Source organism: Bubalus bubalis, chromosome X (genome assembly GCF_019923935.1).
Source record: "Bubalus bubalis isolate 160015118507 breed Murrah chromosome X, NDDB_SH_1, whole genome shotgun sequence".
NCBI lineage: Eukaryota > Metazoa > Chordata > Mammalia > Artiodactyla > Bovidae > Bubalus > Bubalus bubalis.
The window spans coordinates 39,478,681-39,499,481 of NC_059181.1; the positions used below are offsets into that span (position 1 = coordinate 39,478,681).

Here is a 20,801-nt window from a genome sequence, read left to right on the forward strand (position 1 = left end):
GGTATAGACTCGGCGAGTGAGAAGTGCCCAGATCTCAATTCCAATGCATGGAGGGAGAGGGGTGCCCCCCACCGCTGCAACAACAACAAGCACTGCCTGGGACACCAGCTGGGTGTCCTACAATTCAACTCAGTTCTGACCCCATCTACCGGAGATAGAAACAGATCCCACAGGCTCAGTCCCGCAAGACAGCCCTCCATCTGCAAGTCCAAGTTGTCACCTGTGCTTCTAAGCTACTAGCTCTAAGTCAAAGGTTCCCTCAGCCTCCTCCTCAGGTTTGATTAATTTGCTAGAGCAGCTCACAGGACTCAGAGAAACCTTTTACTTACTAGATAACTGGTTTATTATAAAAAAAGGTATGTCAGGAACAGGCAGAGGAAAGAGATGCATAGGACAGGTGTGTGGAAAGGACGAGGAGCGTCCATGCCCTCCCTGGACTTACCACTCTCTCCACTTCTCCACGTGTTCACCATCCCAGAGGCTCTCCTAAACCCTGTCCTTTTGGGTTATGGAGCTTCATTACACAGGCACGATTGATTAAATCATTGGCCATCAACGAGTGATTCAGCTTCCAGCCCCTCTTCCCTCCCAGGAGATCAGGGGATAGGAATGAAAGTTCCAAGCTTCTAATCACAGGGTTGGTTCCTCTGGTGACCTGCTCCTATCCTTAATAAGGAGTCCAAAAGTCATCTCATTAACAGAATAAAAGACACCTTTATCACTCTGAGCACTTAAGAAATTCCAAGGGTTTTAGGAGCTCTGTGCCAGAAAGGGACGAAGACCAAATCTATATTTCTTATTGTCAATCACGCAATCACAGCATTCTCGCTTGGACGCTGCCAGAGAAGAGTGAGCCATCAGAGGCTAAATGACAACCCCAAGCTTCACAATGGGCAACATCTCCCATTTCTCTAGGACCTGAGTGCTCACCAAACCCTCATCCCTCACGAAAAAGGCCTTTCATTTTAGCTCCTGTGCTCTCAGGCACCCCCATCATTCTCTCCACTTCTCTTCGCTAGTAGTTTATGGCATTTAAAAAACAACCATCACAACAAATTGCCTTTTCTTCTTGCCTTTCCAAAAAGAAACCTAAGTGCTGGTATTATTTTCCACTTTTAATCACGGCTTGACAGAGATGGAAAGTTAAGTCATGTAATTGCTTTTGTGTTTTGTACTTCTTTTCACTATTTTGGAAAAAAAAGAAATAGTTCAATGGATAAAATGTGGGTTTACACCAAACCCCAAACATCACGAGCGTTAATGGCAACCATGTGTTATTCTGGAGAATATGCCCCTACTCTGTGGGAGCGAGAAAAAAATCCGGCGCTGCTTGGCTTGTACGCAGAGGAAGCCAAAGAGTTCCAAAGGCGTGTTTGGGGACAGAGAGCTGTTTCAGGTGTCTCAAAGTAAAAAAAGATACATTTTTGTAAAAATGTAAGATGTAGATAACCATAGGCATACTTGCAGCAAGATTGCCTTCCCCAAACTATTGAGTCTTGAAACATCGGTCTCAGAACTGGAAGGCTGGGATGCCTGGAGGCACATGTGGTCCTTCCCGCCGCCTTCTGCCTGGATCATCCATAAAACCACTGGGCCAGCATGTGGCCCTCTGTGCAGAGGTCAAGGAGAGGGGATGCAAACAGGTGGAGTGGCTGCTCGGCCTTGAATGCCCCCTATGCCCACTGAGAATGGAGCTGGAATGGGCTCTCCACCCAGCACGGATCTTTCCCCATCTCTCCTGTGGCCAGAAGCCTCAGGTGAGCTGGGATGGTAGAGAGATGAGCTCAGTAGAGACCCACTTGGTTCCAGGAGCCATGACGTGGCCCCGCTGAATCATAACTGCCTGCTGGAAGGGATGGTGCAACCCCAGTCTTTATATGTGTGAACTTAGCGACTGCTCCAGGACTAGAAGCAGAGACTGCTCCAGGACTAGAAGCAGAGCTGTGCTCGGGAGCATCCAGCCCCAAATTGTAAAGTGGGTAGGAATTTCTGCTCAGTGACAAAGTCTGGTGTACAGAGACGAACACCCTTTATTTTCCTTTTCCTTTTTACTTACTTTTTCTTCTTCTTTGTTTGCAGTCTCTAAGTTTCTTTTAACATGAGTTTTTAAAAACAAGCATCCAGTAGGTGGGGGGGGGGGGGCAGTGAGGGTGGGAGAGGAATGGAGGGCAGGGCAGGGGGAAGGAATTCCGCTCCACTGGTTATAAAGCTCCAGAATTAACTAGAATTACCTTGGCTCTCGAGCTCTTATTTCCACTGATGGTGGAAACTGTCAGCATGCCAGTTCAATCCAGCTCAGCACTTCTTGTTTAGAGGTAGTCCCTCTCAGGGTAAATGCGGCCCTCCCTCATCCTCACCTCTTCCTTTCCCTTCTCCCAGAGGTAATCGAGGGCTGGCCCCTGGCCCTACAGGCCACTGCTGGTACTCCCTGCTGCTGCTGCTAAGTCGCTTCAGTCGTGTCCGACCCTGTGTGACCCCATAGATGACAGCCCACTAGGCTCCTCTGTCCCTGGGATTCTCCAGGCAAGAACACTGGAGTGGGGTGCCATTTCCTGGTACTCCCTGACTTCTGCCCAATTGGATTATCCACCTCTAGATGCATACCAAAACTCTCCAGAACTCAAAATAAGCACAGAATTTATTTTTCCAATAAAATCCGTGATTTGAGCAGGGCTTGGCAGGGACAGCTCTTTGGTGTCAGCTGGGGTGGCCTGAGGACTGGGGGTTGGCATCACTCCACGGCCCCCTCAGACAGTGGTTGCAGGGTGTTGTCTGAGACCTCATCTGGGGCTGTCAGCTGGAACACCTATACATGACCTCTGCCTGTGGTCTGGGCTTCCTCACAGCATGGCAACTGGGCTCCAAGGGTAAATGAAGAGGAGAGGGGTTGGAGTGCGCCACTTGGCCTTTCATGACCTAGTCCTTAAAAATCGTGTGGTATCACGTCATCACATTCCGTTTGTCAAGGTGGTCACAAAAGCCTGCCAAACTTCAAGAGTTGGAGAGGACGACTACTTCTTGGTGGGGGGGGGGGTGGTAATGGCACATTCTAGAAGAGCATGTGAATTCATTAGTGTTGTATAGGCTGCTTTCCAGATACAGTCAGCTACACCCTCTCTTTCTTCCTGCATTGGCTGCTGATCATTTTAGAGCTGCCACGGTCTCTGGTTCCTGTGGTCCACTCTAGTCCCCTCACTACTACTCAGAGGCCTTTTGGTTTTCCAGCCTCACAGCCATTTCTGTGTCCATCTTGGGAATGGAGACATTTACACAGCTGTTTCCTCATGCTTGAGAATGCTGTTGGCCTCCAGGCCTCCTGGGCTATGGCTATCCTATGGCTCCTCACCACGTTGGATGTGAGGCTTCTCTATATAGCTTGCAACATCCCTGGTCTCCTCTGCTTGAGCCCTGGCCTTCTGGGGCCCATTCCAGCTGGCAGACTCCACATTAAGGACACTTTCTGTAAATTGTATCCACCGTTTCATCTTATCCCTTATTGGCCAGAACTTTGTCACATGGTCACATCTAACTGGGAAATGTACACCTTGTTATGGCAAACCATGGGTTCAGTGAAAAAGTTATAAAGTTTTTTTTTTTTAATCAAGGGAGAAAAGAATAGTTTTTTGGGGGGTGGGATGGGGAGAACTCCTATCTTAACAACAGAGGTAACATTTAACCTGAGAGCTTCAGGATGAGTCAGAGTCAGTAATAATAGAACCAGGGGAAGAGTATTTTAGACAGAGGGAACAGCAAAAACAGAGGCAGGAAAGAGCATGGCTTATTCAAGGAATAGGAGTATAATTAGTGAAGGATGCGACTTGGGGAAGTGAAGGCAGGTAGACAGAAGGAGAAAGATGAGATGAAAGGAAAGGTGGGTAACTATTAGACAGTGGAGGGCCATATTGGCTAGTTTGGATTTTATTCTAGAATATGTTTCCTAGCAGATTCTCCCACTTCCCTGGTAGCTCAGCTGGTAAAGAATCCACCTGCAATGCAGGAGACACAGATTCCTGGGTCAGGAAGATGCTGTGGAGAAGGGATAGGCTGCCCACTCCAGTATTCTTGGCTTTGCCTCTTGGCTCAGATGGTAAAGAATCTGCCTGCAATGCATCAGACCTGGGTTCAGTCCCTGAGTTGGGACGATCCCCTGGAGGAGAGTGTGGCAACCCACTCCAGTACTCTTGCCTGGACAATCCCCATGGACAGAGGAGCCTGGAAGGCTATACAATCCATGGGCTTGCAAAGAGTCGGACACAACTGAGTGACTAAGCACAGCACAGCAGACTCTCCCACATCTACAGTTCCCACAAGTAGCAATTTTTTGGAGGGGTGCAAAAGTCCTTTAAAAACAAATATTTATTGACCGCCTATGCAGGACAGGAAAATAGAAGGCATCGTGGTGGGGGGTTGGGGGGGTGGGTAGGAATAGCTTGATATTGGAGTATTAGCATTTAGAAGTTACCCAGCTTGGTCCATGTATTGATATTAGCTGAGTATCTCTGGGCAAGTTACTTAACTTCTCTGAACCTCAGATTCATCACTAGGCAACATTGTGAGTTTTAAACAAAATAATACACACAAAGGTTCATGGTGAACTCAAGGGGCCTTGTATATACTATTGTTATTGATATAGGGCTTCCTCTGTGACTCAGTGGGTAAAGATTTCACCTGCAATGCAGGAGATGTAAGAGACTCAAGTTCGATCCCCGGGTCGGGAAGAACCATGGAGGAGGGCATGGCAACCCACTCCAGTATTCTTAACTGGAGAATACTCCAGTTAACTGGAGAATGGGGTTGCAGAGTTGGACATGACTGAGTGACTGAGCATGTTATTGATATATTAATATAATATTAATGTGTAAGTTTATTACACTCTTTCTGGAGTACCCAAGGGCCTATCTGAGGGTAGGTGGGGGAGGGGAGAGGATGGATGTAGAGAAGGACCTAGAAGGAAAAGGGCTGAAGGGAGCGGCCTTGGGGAGTCACCAAGCACTGGGCCCTGGGGGGTGGAGTCGGGAGGGACTGCAGGGGTTACCAGTGTCAGGGGCCAGAGCAGACACTGTGGATACCCATCTCTGGATCCCCTTGGCCCACTTCTGAGTTCGCCTGCAGTTGCACTGAGCTGTTTCTAGAGAGCTTAAAGGGCTTGCTTCTCTTTCCTTCTCGGCCTGTGGACTTCCTTTGGCACCAGCGATCTTGCTGGAAGCATGCAACCTGGAAATGCCACAGAGTGAGCATCCTGGGGAAATGGTCAACCCAGCTAACCCCGAGTTGGGTGTTCGGAGTGGGGATGTGTTCTGACATGTGTCCCACATAGCCTTTCGGGGTCTTGGGTGGGAGGGAGCTGCCACCCTCAGGGTAACTTGCTCATCAACACCCCCAGAATGGGCTTCCCTCTTCATCTCATCTCCCCACTCCCTCACCACGCTTCCGCGGGTCACCTTCCAAATAAGCAACCTGCACCCAAATCCTCAGCTCAGGCTCTGCTTTGGGAAGAACTGCAGCCAAGCCCCATTCCCAACCCGCTTCCCTGATGTATAAAGTGAAAGGCCTGAAAGCTCTCTCTTCCGGCTCCCTTCACAATTATGGGTGGCCACGTGACCCACTGCCAGGTATTGGCTCATAAGCCAAAGCCTTTTGGAAGGTTTCTTGGAAAGCTTTCACTTCTTTATAAAAGGAACAGATATTTTTGCTGCTGGCACACCTCCCCCGCCTTCCTGCCTTGACCATGAACATGCTCTTACAGCTGCAGCAGCTGTCTTGAGGCCAGAAGGGAAGACCAGGAGGATCACAGAAACGCTGTCCCTTATGTATTAAGGCACTGAGCTCATATCTATAGACGTCGAATTCTAGACTTCTTTTGTGAGGAAAATAACCCTTGGGTTTGTTGAGGATGCCATTCACAAAGTGCTCAGTTACTTGCACCCTAATGCAGTCTTAACAGGTACTGTTGCTCAGGGTGCCAAGGTCAGGGGCGGCTGCATCCTAATTTCCCAGTCGCAGAGACAGTGAGTCAGGCTGCTCTGCAGCAGACTGGCAAATCTAGGAGCAGCACGCTGCTCCTGCCCTGTCAACTCCCTGTCCTGTTCTTGCCCCTCGCCAAATTCCACGTGGGATGAACAAGGCCCCTCCTGGGAATTCTCAGACTTCTAGATCAAGGAACACACGCAGCCTTGGAGATCACAGGCAAATCTCTGACCTGCTTCACTAATGTTCCAACCTCTATTTCCTTCTTTCTCGCTTCAGTTTTACAAAAGCAGCAAGCTCTGAAGGAAAAGGATAAGAATCTATCCAATGCGGGGGGCAAATCCCTGATTCCCCTGTAACGTATTTTTCTTTTTCACTTCCTATCTCGTTTTGTCTTAGAAAGCAAGCCCGTGAAAACTAAGCTTGTGATTTCTTTTGACTGAATCAGGTACGATTGTTAACTGGTATTTACTGAGAGCCTGGATGGCTCCCGGCTAGGGGAAAATACCAACGAGATGAAAGGCCTGTCCTGCCCTAAAACAGGGAATGGTCTACTTAGGGAGGCATGTGGAGGCACCCAAGAGGGCATATAGTTTGGAAGGCATGATAGCATAGGGGTCACAAACGTATGTTCTGGAATGGATGACCTGCATTGAGCAAGTTTCTTAACATGTCTGTGCCTCAGTTTCTTCCTCTGTAAATGGAGAGACTAAATTATACCTAATCCTTGGGATCTGGAGCTTTCCAGGTGGCGCTTAGTGGTAAAGAACCCACCTGCCAATGCAGGAGATGAAAGAGATGTGGGTTCGATCCCTGGGTTGGGAAGATCCCCCAGAGGCGGGCACGGCACCCCACTCCAGTATTCTTGCCTGGAGAATCCCATGGACAGAGGAGCCTGGTGGGCTACAGTCCATGGGGTTGCACAGAGTCGGACACGACTGAAGTGATTAAGCACACTTGCAATCCTTGGGGTCATTAGTTGCAGATGAAGTGAATTAGCTGTGATGGTGATGATGATGTGTTCATTCTGCATCGCCGCAGTGCCCAAGACCATGCTTTGTACATCTTAAGCTACAAGAATGTTTGCCTTCATCTAACACCTATTTCTGAGTATTCAGTTCACACTGGGCACTGTGCTAGGTACTCGAGGCAAACTAGACAGATACCTGCCCTCATGGTCTGCCAGGGACATGCCATGAAAGCCATTACACCTGTGACAAATAAGAACTCCAGGCAGAGGGCCCAGCCCACGTCCAGGCCTTGGGGTGGGAAGAGGGTGAGTGAAGCCCAGAAGGAGCGCGCGTAAGTGGAGGCTGAAAAGGGGTCCAGACACTGTGCATCTGGAGGGATAAGTGTAGGTGGATGATCAAGGTCACATATCAGTGACTGGGGCCTAATGGTGGGGAATTCTGCCACGGGACCCAGGGCAAGGTGTGTGACAATCACACCCTGTGTGGCCTCCTGAGCTCGGTCCACCTGGCCCCCTGCCTATCGGCAGCGTGGGGGGACCCTGTGCGCCCGTGGGAGCCAGGCAACGATCTCCTGCAGGCAACAGTTCTGATCCAGCCACGTAGGAAGATTAGCAATGGAAGATTTAATTTCTCCTTGTCATTTCCCCAGGGGCCTTAAGCAATCTGGAGAGCAGTTCTCCTTGCCTAGAACCCCGCCCTCAGGAAGCTGGTGGGGATGGGCTGCAGTGTGGCACCAGGTGAAGGACAGCCCTCAGCCCTCAAGTCCCAGCTTCGGAGCTGGGTGGCTAGCCAGAGAGAAATGTGCGTGCTGAACCAGCATCACGGTCCCGTAATGGACGCCGAACAAAAGAAGGGAGGGCAGAAGCATCGCTTTGCCGAGCGGGCTTTCCATTTGGCTAAGGAGCGTGAAGGACGCTGGAAAGGGAGCTCCGGGATTCCGGGACTTGCGCTGCTGACGGCCACTGGGAGCAGGGCAGTCTTTGTCTTCAAAGAGATTTCTTTTCACAGTCACGGCTCTGCCTGGAGGGCGGGGTGCTGAATCCAAGGCCACAGTCTCTCCTTCCTGCTAAAGAGATGGAGCGGGACAGGGCCGTCTTGTGCTGGAGCTGGGGATCCCCGAACTGGACTCCCATGGGGGAGACTGAGGCCAGATCTTAGGAAGGACTTCCCAGTCCGAATGATAGTCTTCACCCAAGAGCTTGGTTAGAGGCTTTTCAGTGAAACCCAGAACACTGTTGTTTGGGATGAGTTGGAAGATGCTTAGGCTGGATGGTGGAGGAATTGTCTGAAGTTTGGGACAGGGTGTGTCTCCCACAGGGTTGTGTTTCCTGGCCACCAAATGGCTGTGCCCTGCGGCCACTCAGCTGCATCCCATGCTGGGCCACTGGTGAAAGTTGCACAGTCGTGTCCGACTCTTTGCAACCCCATGGACTATACAGTCCATGAAATTCTCCAGATCAGAATACTGGAGTGGGTAGGCTTTCCCTTCTCCAAGGGAACTTCCCAACCCAGGGATCGAACCCGGGTCTCCCACATTACAAGCGGATCCTTTACCAGCTGAGCCATAAAGGAACCCCATCAAACCTTTATTGGGAACTGATTGTGTTTAAAATAGGGTTCCACCAGGGTGACGTGGGATGTGGTATTAACCTCTCAGACTCCATTGCTTCATCCCTGACATGGGCTTGATGATGTCTTCCTCATAGGCAGATGGACCCCAGTGAACTATGCAACACAGCCAGCATCCATGGCCATTGCTCCAGACGGGGTGCCTTCAACTACAGGGAAATGACTTCACAAAATGCGACTGTGTCTCACAAGAGAACTCCTGAGGTAGGTTCATTTTGAGGGGTGGGGAGGGGCTAGCATCTCTACTCCACTATCCTCGGCTTGTTGGAGGTGATGACTCTCCTGGTCTAAAGATGACCAAAGCAATCGAAGACATCACAGGTTCAGTTTAAAGAAACTGACACCTCCTTCTCTGTGGGTGGTGGGTTTTACTTCCAGTCCCTTTGTCTAGATTCTGCTTCCCAGGTGGCTCAGTGGCAAAGAATCCACCTGCCAAGCAGGAGATGTGGGTTTGATCCCTGGTTTGGGAAGATCCCCTGGAGAAGGAAATGTAACTCACTCCAGTATCCTTGGCCTGGGAAATCCCATGGACAGAGGAGCCTGGTGGGCTACAGTCCATGGGGTCTCAGAGAGTTGGACACACTTAGTGACTAAACAACTTAGTGACTAAACAACAGCCACCCATTGTCTAGGACTGGGTCACAAGGGTGTACTCCACCAGTCTTTGGTAAGTAATATCAGGCCATCATGGTTGGCTTGGATCAAGCATAATTCACCTCCTTAAAAATTCCCTTCCCTGACCACACAACAGGGTGCACATCAGAAAAAAATTGGGGCTTGGCCATGGAAGAAGATGAAGTGTACTTGAGGATACAGAAGGAGAGAAGGGATCAAACCCAGGCTCCCTGCAGTGGAAGCGCAGAGTCCTTACCACCAGACCACCAGGAAAATCCCTACCTTTATATTCTTGACTGTATGTCATATTTCCACCGATAAAGAGAGAATATAACCCTTTGCTGGCAGGAACCTGTTCATTTTTCTATTCACCAGCCCAGGCTCATAGTAGGCACTTTATAAACATTTGTTGTCAATGATGATGACATGTATAAATGATTGCAAACATCACGAAGCAGTAGAGTTTGTACATATTTGTTTTTTTTGGTTTTTTTTAAAGAGTGGTAAGGGACTTTAGGAAACGTAATGTAATTTTCGAAGCAGTTCTTCAAAGCATTACTCTGAAATTCATTATAAGATCAAGGAGGAGATACTACAGAGAAATAAAAGTAATAAAAGTATGTTGTCTGGTGAGAGGAAGTCAGAAAAAAAAATGACATACATCTAAGGGAATATATATATACACACACATACAGACTTTTTTTGGGGTTCAGTTTTCACTTCCTGCTTTACCAAAGTAATCTATACTGAGAATTCTGCCTCCCCCGCGTCCCCCCAAAGTAGTTTTTTTTTTTTTTTTTTTGGCAGTTTGGTTAACCGAACAAATCAATAGTGGCACCCAGTGGCTAGAAGGGTTAATCAGGGAACAGTAGTTTCTTTTTGGATCTCGGTTTCATCAACCAGAGCCACATTAAAAATTAAACCACTGAGTCAAGCATTGAAGAAAATGTCTGTTTGAGCTTTGACTCTGGCGGCATTTTTTCCCACGCCTCCTTTTCTCTTAGCAGCCGAGATCTCACAGGCCCATCCTCCACCTTGGGGCCCAGAACTTGGTGGGGGGAGGGGTCTTAGAAAAAACCTCTGTCGTCTGGCACAGCTACAGGGATTGTGAAAAGCTTGTTTATTCTATGTCCTTTCTAGAACTGAGTGAGCAAGTTTAATTATGTGCATTGCTGGAGTTCCAGGTCTTTCCTCTGGAGGACATTCCCCCCTAAAGTTGCTGACGTCTGATTCTTACTGGATTTCAGAAGGCAAGTGAACCAGAGGAAGCCAAAACCTCTGCCAGTTAACAGGATAACCAATTAACCAAACCAGTGAGAGGGAACACGGGAATGCCCAAATCTAGCTTTGGAGTTCCATCTTCATTCTTCCAGCAGTTAGCAAGGAGCACATGTGACATAGGCCAGACTGGTAATTCCTGAATCACTAGGCTTTGCAAGGTTCTAAATCCTATTTATTGAGCTGCATGTACTGTGCCTCTGACCCAGAAGGGAAAGTAGGCCCAGGTTACATGCTGACATAAGGAAAGAATAATTTTGTGTTCCAAGTAAGCTGAAGGGATCCCCATGGTAGAGGCCATTCATTGTCCCTAACTAGCTCTCCCTCTGCCCCACTCCCCTAGCTATATATATATATATATATATATATATATTTTTTTTTTTTTTTGGCTACGCTGGGTTTTCGTTGTAGCACATGGGTCTCTAGTTGTGGTGTGCAGGCTAAGTTCCCCAACCAGGGATCAAACCCATTTCCCCTGCATTGGGAGGCAGATTATCAACCACTGGACAATCAGAGAAGTCCCATTCTTCACTATTTAAAAGTAATAGAATTTTAGCTGGGCACATAGCCTCCTGGAGAAAAAAAAATTATTTTCCCAGCTTCCTTTGCAGCGAGTTGTGGCATACGACTACGTTCTGGTCAGTGGAATGTGAGTAGAAGTCTTGCATGGAACTTCTGGGAAGTATCCTTAAGAGGAGTGGTCTTTCTCTGTTCCTTTTAACATTTATTTAGAATCTAGTCCTGATGGCTGGAGCTCATGCAGCCGTCTGAGACTGTGAGGTAGTCTGAAATGGTCAAGTGTACCAAGATAGCAGAAACACAGGTCCTTGAATGCCATATCAGTTCTGGTCACGTCATGGACAGGCTTTTCCCCCTAGCATTTTCCTACTCAAAATGTAGTCTTAGACTAGTAGAATTAGTATCATGGAAACTTGTTAGAAATGCAAATTCCCAGGCCCTATCCTAGACCTACTGAATCAGAAATTCTGCAGGTGGGGTCCAGCCATCTGTGTTTTAACAGGCCCTTGGATGATTCTGATGTACTTTATAATTTAAGAACTGTCCTAGACTATTAAAGTATTTTCCTATTAAGGTATTTTCAATTGATTTTCCCCCAAACCTATTAAGAAAAAGTGTTTAGAACTAGGATACCCTAATACCCCTTTTGTCTTTCTTCTATTTTCCCCCCCTATTGTAAGAGGAGATATTATCAAGAGGAGAAATTTTCAATAACATTATGAAAATACATGAATAATGTATGGGTGAGGGCAGGACTCTTTAAAGCATAAGATTTAGGCCAGGCAAGAGCAAAAATGGTCCCACAAGCTAAGAATGTCCAAGGATAAACAGGTTGAGTTCATGGGGGACAGTGTGAAAGCTAATTGCAGGTGTGAGCTTGACTGGGCCATGGGGACCCAAATATTTGGGCAAATATTATTTGGGGTATATCTTTGAGAGTGTTTTTGGATGAGATTAACATTTGAATAGATGGACTGAGTAAAGCAGATTGCCCTCTCTTATGTGGGTGGGCCTTATCCAATCAGTTGAAGGTTCCAATAGAACAAAAAGCTGACCGTCCTGGAGGTAAGGGGAAACTCCTCCTATCTGACTGCCTTCCAGCTGGGACATCTGTTTTTTCCTGTTTTTTAACTCGGAGCGAAACACTGGGTCTCCCTGGGTTTTGAACCTGAAGGCATTCAGACTGGAACTATACCATTGGCTGTTGTGGGTCTCCAGCTGATTAAAGATCTTGGGCCTTGTCAGTCTCCTTAATCATGTGAGCCAATTCCTTAGAATAAGTCTCTGTCTCTCTCTCCTTCTACACACACACACACACACACACACCCCCTCTTGGTTCTGTTTCTCTGACTAATACAGACAGGGAGGCAGTGTGACAGAAAACAAAGACCAAGAGAGCCCATATTCAAATTCTGGTTCCATGACTAGCTAGGTGTGAAGTTTCTTATCCTTTTGAATCTCACTTTTCTTCATCTGTAAAGTGGGGCCAATCACACCTTCTTTTCCAAGATTTTAGACAAGACTAAAGGAGATCAACAGACAAGACTAAAGGAGATCATGTTTGTAGAACACCTAACACAGTGCCTGGCACATAGTTAAATGCTCAGTAACTGATAACAGTGACAAAGATGATGATCATTATTATGGTTATGATGATGAGACCAGATCCCCAGTGGAGGAATATGAGAAGGGAAGACATCCTGAATCTTTTAAGATCGTGTTTCTTGACTAGCATCTTTCTCAAAAACCATGAATAGGGAAGCCACGTCTGACCTACTTTCCTCGTCATTAGTATGCATCATTATCCACATGTAGAGATGATGGGGGATGTGGTAGCCAGTCTCCAAGATGGGCCCAGTGAGCCACACCTAATATTCCTGTCCTTGCACAATCCCCTGCTACACTGAATCAGGGTGAATCTGCTAGGAATCTACTGTGATCAGTAGACTTCTGTGGATGTGCTGGCATGTGTCTTTTGAGGTTGTTTATAAAAGGCATTGCAACTTTCTTTAAAAAAGCAATTTATTTAGGAATTCCCTGGTGGTCCAGTGGTTAGGACTCAGGGCTTTCACTGCTGTGGTCCAGGTTCAATCCTTGGTCAGGAAACTAAGATCCTGCAAGCCATGCGTTGTGGCCAAAGGAAAAAAAAGAATTCATTTATATTGAGAAATAATTGACATGTAACACTGTGTAAGTTTAAGGTATACAACATGTTGGTTTTATGTTGGGTTGTTCAAAAGGTTCATTTGGCTTAATGAACTTTTTGGCCAACAATACATTTATATATTGCAATATGATTCCCATCATAGCGTTAGCTAACACGTCTATCACAATCCATAACTATCATTTCACTTTTTCAATAATTTTAGTTGTTTATTTTTGGCTGTGCTTGGTCTTCGTTGCCGTGAGTGGGCTTTCTCTAGTTGCAGCAAGCAGAGATTACTCTCTAGTCAAGGTGTTCAGGCTGCTCGTTCCAGTGACTTCTCTCGTTGTGGAGCAGGGGTTCTAGGGTACTTGGGCTTCAGTAGTTGTGGCTCCTGAGCTCTAGAGCACAGGCTCAATAGTTATGGCACCCGGGCTCATTTGCTCCGTGGCATGTAGGAGCCACCTGAATCAGGGATTGAACCCATGTCCCCTATATTGGCAGATGGACTCTTCACCACTGAGCTACCAGGGAAGCCCTATCATTTAATTTTTTTTATGGTGGGACCACTTAAGATCTAGTCTCTTAGCAACTTTGAAACTTATCGTACAGTATTGTTGTCTATAATTACTATGCTGGACATTGCAGCTTTCGCCTTGCTTTCTTGTGTAGCTTGCTCTGGGGGACACTAGCTGCCATGCTGTAAGAACATTCAAGAAGCATTGTGGGGAGGTTCACATGGTGAGACGTCAACTAGCCTGCCACCACCTTGCTGGCCATGATACTGCTCTACCGTGGAAGTATATCTTCCAGGCCCCTCACTTCACATCTTTTAGCCAAAGCCCCAGACATCATGGAGCAGAGCCAAGCTGTCCCCACTGTGACTGTTCTGAATTCCTGACCCTCAGGAATCAAGAGATGTAATAAATAGTCAGAAATTTTTATTGACAAAATAAGTGGTTTTCAAGACTTGGGGATTGGCTGCTGCTGCTTCTAAGTCGCTTCAGTCGTGTCCGACTCTGTGCAACCCCATAGACGACAGCCGCCCGTCCCTGGGATTCTCCCTCTGGGATAGGCTCCCCCGTCCCTGGGATTCTCCAGGCAAGAACAATGGAGTGGGTTGCCATTTCCTTCTCCAATGCAGGAAAGTGAAAAGTGAAAGTGAAGTCGCTCAGTCGTGTCCGACTCTTCGCGACCCCATGGACTGCAGCCCACCAGGCTCCTCCGTCCATGGGATTTTTCAGGCAAGAGCACTGGAGTGGGGGGGATTGGCTACACTACTATAAATAAAATAGATAACCAACAGGGACCTACAGTATAGCACAGGGAACTCTACTCAGTGTTTGTAATAAGGGAAAAGAATCTGAAAAAGAAAAAATATATATATACATATTCACTGTGCTGTACACCTGAAACTACACAACATTGTAAATCAACACTGTACTTCAAAGAAAACAACAAGATATGGGGATCGGCTAGAAATATTGCACTAGGACCTCTGCTGCTGTTGAACGGGATCTGTGAATCTGAGAGGCCCTGAGGGGAAGACCCTGGGATGTGGCCTCCCAGACCACAGACTCTGTTTACTCCTGTGGCCTACCACCTTTAAAAGGGGACAGTGTGCCTGTTGTAACCGAGGGTTAGTTGAATCCTGCCACTTAAATATTGTAATTTCTCTATTCAGCATATCTTTTCACCAAGGTTCTTGTTGGTGTGCTTCAGGTCAGAGACATGGCACTTCACTGAGTTACAAGAGCAGATTGCATAACTGGTTTTGGTGCCTGCTTGTCATAAACGTTTTGATGTTTGATTTCTGATTCAGTTGGAGGCTGGGTATGATTTTTTTCTTCAAACGGTTGTTAACAGAACACCTGGTAACGAGGTTGTGCGAGATGGGGCCAATAGCCTTTAATTTGCTCTAGACTGTGGCTCTTGACCTGAGGTTCAAGGATAGAATTCACAGGGTTCGTGAATTGGATGGGAAAGAAATGACATCTCCATTTTTACTAGCCTCTGACTGCAATTTAGCATTTCCTTCAATTATATACGTAGGCAACAAATCTCAGTAGTATTAGCAGATATCTTAAGATATCACATATGCTCATCAACACTTGAAATGATGAGAGTCATTAGATCTGCCACGGATCTTGTTACTTAATGATTTACTAAAGAAGCCTGTATGTATATGTACATATCTATAGCACAAATTTGTTTTAATAATTTGATAATGATTTCAGTCTCGTTGGTTTCCTTTGTAATCCGATGTATTTATTTATGGCTAAAGACCTCTGTTCTGAAGGCTTCTGACAGTCACCAGATAGTCCCAACATACCATAGACACTCAAGGCCAGGCTTGTCATTAAGACGGCAGTGATTGGAAACTCATGTTTCAAATTGTCTCTTGATAATCTCAACTTGAGGGCCGACTTCAGCTCAGATCTGATTAGATTATGGCTGTCTTTGCCACATGATGTGGCTGACAAAGAGCTCATACTAGAAGAAACATCTGCTCAGCCTCCATCTTGTTCCAGCGTGCCCGTATTATGAGTATTATTTTTAACACATGGTTTCTTTATAGGAATCTTTTTAAGCCCGATGGCTCACTTGGGAGTTAAGCTAAAACTAGGTCATATGATCAGTAAATCCACATCGCTAGGCACCTGTAAGCTGCAGTGCATCAAAATATGCTACCCATGACCGCAATTCACAGTCCTACTGGCCAGGTAAAGGCATTCTTAAGTGTCGGTCTGCACAGTAAACATAGGGACTAGTCACATTGATTCGAATCTACAAATAAAAAGAAGTTAATCTCCATTAATATTTACATTATGACTTTCTGTAGATTTTCTTTATCCTAAACAAGTGAGAGAAATTAAAGCTGTCAATGCACCCCAGTGGAGTGTCAAAGACCTCAACTCTACAGCATTAAGCCTTTAGTATTAGCATTTTGGGGGCAGTCATATGACACAAGAAATTCATGTGGCGTTTACATCTTTTTTCTTTTTTAAATTTTTTTTTATTTATTTGGCTGCACTGGGTCTTAGTTGCAGCACGTGGGATCTTTTTAGTTGTGGCATGTGAATTCTTGAAGTTGTGTGTGGCACATGGGATCTAATTCCCTGAGCAGGGATTGAACCTGGGCCCCCCCCTTAAATTGGAAGCTCAGAGTCTTCACCACTGGACCACCAGGGAAGTGCTCATGTGGCATTTACCAAAGCCCCTTAAGTCATTCACCCATTCGTTCAACAAGTATTTATTAGGCATGGTTTCATGCCACATTGTGCTAGGCGCTCAGATTCAAAGATGAATAATCTATATTTTTCACCCTCCCTTGGCCACAGTGCCAGGGGAGGTGGGCAGTGGCCAGTCCTGGGTACTGGGAGAAAGGTACCTGCGTGAGTGGGTAGGGGGTAGGGGGCACTGGGGCCAGGTAGGGGTGCTACTGGCTTGTGATGGACTCAAGTCTGCAAGGGACCCCTGGTCTGGATAGAGGAGACGTGGGGTGGTGGAGTGGGGAAGTTGGAGAGGGTCTGCCAGACTCCCAAAAGGAGCTCACAGTGGGTGTTGGGGCAGTTGTTCATCATGGTGGGTGGATGCGTGGATGAGTGACATGCAGCAGGGCAGGGCCAAAGCCTGGTCCGCAGGGTCTTGTCTCCTTTGGACTACTCTTGGTTGTATCATGGAATGATGGGACAGGATATTTTGGTGCCTTTTCTTATGTCATAGGTAGCTGCTGCTGCTAAGTGACGTCAGTCGTGTCTGACTCTGTGCGACCCCATAGATGGCAGCCCACCAGGCTCCCCTGTCCCTGGGATTCTCCAGGCAAGAACACTGGAGTCGGTTGCCATTTCCTTCTCCAATGCATGGAAGTCAAAAGTGAAAGTGAAGTCGCTCAGACGTGTCCGACTCTTAGCGATTCCATGGACTGCAGCCTACCAGGCTCCTCCGTCCATGGGAGTTTCCAGGCAAGAGTACTGGAGTGGGTCGCCAGTGCCTTCTCCGAGGTCATAGGTAGAGGGCTTGTTATTTATTTCAACCTGTTGAGATATTTTCCCATCCTGATTAGTCCTACATTTTATGCCGTGAAAGTTGTAGAATGAGACTGTGATACCTAATGCGAATCACTAAAGGTGACCGGTTCCACTGAAGTGAAATGTGTAAGGTCGTGACTGACCTAGGTTCTCGGACTCTTTAAATCAATAGAAATTGAGAAGAGGCCAGACGAGGAATTCAGGTGAGGCTGAATTATTGGGACTCATGCTGCCACACGAAGGAGCGAAAGCAAGTAATAAGTGTCCTTGCTGGCTCCTTGAGGCAGGGGTGAACTGGTCCCTCCAATGGGGTGAAGGTAGGGACCGATCCAAGGGTCTGCTGGAGGGGCGGCTTGGTGGTCTGCCCACCCCCATGGTGATGCTCTGTGCAGGGGGTTTTTGCTCTTTTTGTATCTTGTTCCTAATTTGCCCCAACTGGGCATGCATGCAGTTTTTAGTCCTTTATAGTTTTTTTTTTTTTTTTTTTTTGTATTCTGTTGCTCGAAGAGATGTTTGTTCAGGCACAAGCACTACAGCTCTGGGGCGGGGCTAGGGTGAGAAGACAAACTGCTCTCGTTTGGTGTCATTTTGACTTTAAAGAAACCACGGAGAGGAATATTACACAGTGAAAAAAATCCCTGGCCATAAAACATATCATGCCGTACTCCAAGCTAACGGCAAAATGCTTCCCTATAAAAAAATGAAAAAGGAACCTGTGTCATGTAATTATACCCCAGCAAGCAAGTTCTTGTTCAATAAAAACAATGCACGTTTCCAGTCACCAGTTTCCCTTCTACGCATGAGCATGCCTAGACCCAGACATTTGGAATTTCATACTGGGGAGACTCTGAGGTCGTCTGATGATGGAGAGGTTGAACTTTGATGATTCTTTTCCCTCTTTAGTATGATAAAATCAGCCTAGATATTTCTGCCTTCCCAAATATGCATGGGAATGTGGCTGTTGGTGGAGGAAGGGACTTTTCATCATTGTGTGGAAAATTGGAATTCAGTCAGGCTGTACTTATTGAGCCTTATTACCACCTCCTGGCTGCCTCTGCTCTAAGAAGGTTGCTGCTGCTGCTAAGTCACGTCAGTCGTGTTCGACTCTGTGCAGCCCCATAGACGGCAGCCCACAAGGCTTCCCCATCCCTGGGATTCTCCAGGCAAGAACACTGCAGTGGGTTGCCATTTCCTTCTCCAATGCATGAAAGTGAAAAGTGAAAGTGAAGTCACTCAGTCGTGTCCGACTCTTAGCGACCCCACAGACTGCAGCCTACCAGGCTCCTCCGTCCATGGGATTTTCCAGGCAAGAGTACTGGAGTGGGGTGCCATTGCCTTCTCCGGCTCTAAGAAGGCTGCTAAGCTAAGTCACTTCAGTTGTGTCCGACTCTGTGCGACCCCAAGGACGGCAGCCCACCAGGCTCCCCCATCCCTGGGATTCTCCAGGCAAGTACACTGGAGTGGGTTGCCATTTCCTTCTCCAATGCATGAAAGTGAAAAGTGAAAGTAAAGTCGCTCAGTCGTGTCCGACTCTTTGCGACCTCATGGACTGCAGCCTACCAGGCTCCTCCGTCCATGGGATTTTCCAGGCAAGAGTACTGGAGTGTATTGCCATTGCCTTCTCCTCTAAGAAGGCTACTGCAACCCAAACTCTTTCTCAACTTACTAGATTTCTCACCGTATCCAAACACCTCAAGTCCCTCTTCTTGGCTTATCAGGAGGCTTCTGAGCAGCTTCTGTGTAGGCTGGTTGCTCCTTATGCTTAGGCCTCAGCCGTCACCCTGAGGTTGCCTTCATCATCATAGAAATTCCTTCTGACTCCATCTCGGGTTGCATCTCCAGTTTCCTAGATTCTGCGTTTTCCCCTTTCTAGATGTTTTCCAACATTTCGGTGGACCATCTCCTCCAGCTGCTTTCTGAGCAAGAATGCACAGGCAGCAATTCTATGAGACCTTGTATGTCACAGAAGTTTTTTCCTGTGCTCACATAGAATTCTTTTCAAAAAATTTATTTATTTGGCTGCATCAGGTCTTAGTTGCAGCATGTGGGATCTTCACTGCATCATGCAGGATCTTTTGTTTCATCTCTCAGACTCTCTAGTTGTGGTGCAAGGGCTTAGTTGCTTTGCAGCAAGTGGGATCTTAGTTCCTCAATCAGGGATGGAACCCGCATCCCCCACATTGTGAGATGGATTCTTAACTGCTGGATCACCAGGGAAGTCCCTGGATACAGAATTCTAAGTTGAATTATTTTCCCTTGGAATTTTGAAAGGCGTTTTTCTGTTTTCTTGCAAATTTCAGAGTTGCTATTAAGAAATCCAAAGCCAGAAGGATTCTCAATCCTTTGTATATAATATTTATTTTTTCTTTAGAAGTTTTAAGGGTCTTTGTCCCCAAGGTCCTGAAATTCATGATGTTATGTATTTGTGTGAGTTGATTTTCACCCATTGTGTTAGATACTTCTGTGATCCCTTCCATCTATAAGCTTGTGTCCCTTAGGTATGGAAAATTTTCTTGAATTATTTATTTGATGTTTTCTTCCCCTCTGTCTCCCTATTCTTTCTAAATCTCCTTTTGTTTGGACTCTTGGAGTAATCATTTAAAAACTGTTTTTAATATCTCTCATCTTTATTTTCTGGAAATGTTCCCAACTTTATATTCCAATCCTGCTGCTCTAGAGTAGCAGTCTTCCAAGTGTGGTTCCTGGACCTTCAGCAGCAGCATCACCTGGGAACTTCTAAGAAATGTACATTCTTAGACCCCACTCCAGATTTATTGGATTTGAAACCCTGTGTTTTAACAGACCCTCCGGGGGATTCTGATATAGGCTAATGTTTGAGAACCACCATTCTATGGTGATCTGGGTAAGCCTTTTAATTGGCAAATCTCTGATGTCAGTATTCAATCTCCTTCCTAGAGAGTCCAAGCCTGAATGTCAAGTTTCTGGGAGTTGAGAGCACAGGGAAGTTTGGCTGGGGATACAGTGTTCATTAAAAAAATATATATCAAATCTTCCTGTTTTCAAGTGGGCATCCTACTTTTAACTACGCTTTGTATCTCTCCCAAAGACATTTTTAGTTTTTTTATTAAAGTATAATTGGTTTACAATGTTGTGTTAGTTTCATGTGTACAGCTAAGTAATTCAGTTTCATATATATTGTGATTCTTTCCCATAATACGTTATCTCAAGATATTGAATATAATTCCCTGTGCTATACAGTAAGTCCTTGTTGTGTGTCTATTTTATATATAGTAATGTATATCTGTTAATCTCAAACTCTTAATTTATCCCCTCGCCCCACTCTTTCATGTTTGTTAACCATAAGTTTGTTTTCTATGCAAAGACACTTTTTGAAACCCTCTCCAGATAATAAGTAAAAGTGCAGTCTTCTATCTGAGATGGGGGAGTGAGGAAGCGAAGGGAGAGCCACTTCGGTTCACAGAGCAGGGGAAGGCATCTGAACATCTGAGTTCTTAAATGGACTTTCAGTGGATCGTCCTATTCTTAGTCCCACTTTCACTTCCTCTTCCAGAAGTACCTGGAATTGGCACTTGTGAGTCTTTGCGGGGGGCGGGGGGGATGTTCTGCCATACCATTCAGGTCACAACTTTCCCCATGACCAGTTTGAAATTCCGCTTTCTCAGCCCT

At 46.4% G+C, this 20,801-nt stretch overlaps 1 long non-coding RNA gene across 6 annotated transcripts in view; it reads left to right on the forward strand.

Annotated features, from left to right (window-relative positions):
• The window catches only part of LOC102408422, an 84,414-nt gene that overhangs the window by 19,537 nt on the left and 44,076 nt on the right, over positions 1-20,801 (forward strand). For all 6 annotated transcript variants that reach the window (XR_006548814.2, XR_006548816.2, XR_006548811.2 and 3 more), the window contains exon 3: positions 8,645-8,771. This is a non-coding gene — a long non-coding RNA (uncharacterized LOC102408422). The remainder of the gene's footprint in view (positions 1-8,644; positions 8,772-20,801) is intronic.